Genomic DNA, 1,293 nt, shown 5'->3' with positions numbered 1-1,293 from the left:
CCCCTCCACTTCCTATGCCCTCTCTCTCGTGAGATCGATTCGATCTTCCACATCTAAGTCAGTGTTTCAAACAGCCACATTTGAGTCCATCCACTGTATGTTTTTCCTGGCTTTCCCTGCTCATGTTCCCTCACTAACCCCGACACCCTTGTTTCTTTAATCCTTTTGAATTTCCAGACTAGGTAGGAGGGAAAAGCAGTGAGTAAAAGAGTAAGTGGGGTCTTGCCAATCCCTTTGCTGGGTCACCAGGAACCCTTGGCTCCCCAGAAGGAGGAATGCTGACAGTGTTATTGTGAAATCATTTGCATATTGTGAAGTGCTTTGCATGTGATAGCATGATTTGCATAGAGGGAGAGGACATCTTGGAGGTCCCAGCAGCATGCCTAAGCATCCTCTCCTTTTTGCAAATAATGGAACTAAGCTTCCAGTTAGATCCCAGAGGGCCCAGGAGCACACCCCGGCAGCTCTGTGGCTGAAGTAGACAGGAGGTGTTCGGCGGACAAGCTGGCCCACCTGGAAGGAGCTAGGGGTCTGAGAAGGGTAGACATTAGGAGCAGGACAGGGACCAGATGCAGAGTATGAGAACTGAGTGTGCTCTCAGCAATCCGACAAGAAAAAGACCCCAGACAAGGAACAGCTCGGGAGAGCTGCCATGGGAGAAGAGTGGGGTTCAGAGACTTAAAAGGACCCCACACTCTGTCCCAACCTGTGACCAGGTAGGTGAGTGCTCACGGGCCCCTTCCAGGATTTTCTACGATGCCTGATGCAGAGTGGAAACACCAGGCAATTCACACTTTGAAGGGAGATCGAACGGGAGGTGCGGAGACATCCAGCTCTGCCATCGGTGTAGGATGTGCGGCCCCAGGCGAGCCCCCCATCTGGAGGACTCAGTGATAATGCAAAGGGAGAGACACATAGGAGACGTTCGCCAAACTGCTATCCTGAATATAGTCATTATGGGAAGAATTGTCATTACATGCCCCATTAGACTAAGGGAAGAGGCCAGGCCTAACTCCCTCCAGGCGAAGGGAGGCTTGGAGGTGCTTGGTTAGCCGCCATGTATTGGACCCCAAAGGGTTACAAGTCCTGGAGACAGTGGCCTGAGGTTCCCAGTGAAAAACCAAAGCATAAAAATAATTCGATGAGTAAGAATAAAATTCCCTCTTCTGAGGTTCCCGGGGCCAGGCCCCTCCCTGCGGCAGGCACTTCCCCTTTCCTAGCTCATGGAGGAGCCCGGCTGCGCTGAACCCCGCAACCCCCTCCCATCCCGGGGCGGGGCGGGGCGGCCCGGCG

The sequence above is a fragment of the Dipodomys ordii genome, unplaced genomic scaffold (genome assembly GCF_000151885.1).
Source record: "Dipodomys ordii isolate 6190 unplaced genomic scaffold, Dord_2.0 Scaffold125, whole genome shotgun sequence".
NCBI classification, from domain to species: Eukaryota; Metazoa; Chordata; class Mammalia; order Rodentia; family Heteromyidae; genus Dipodomys; species Dipodomys ordii.
Note: the sequence above shows the minus strand (reverse complement) of the source record.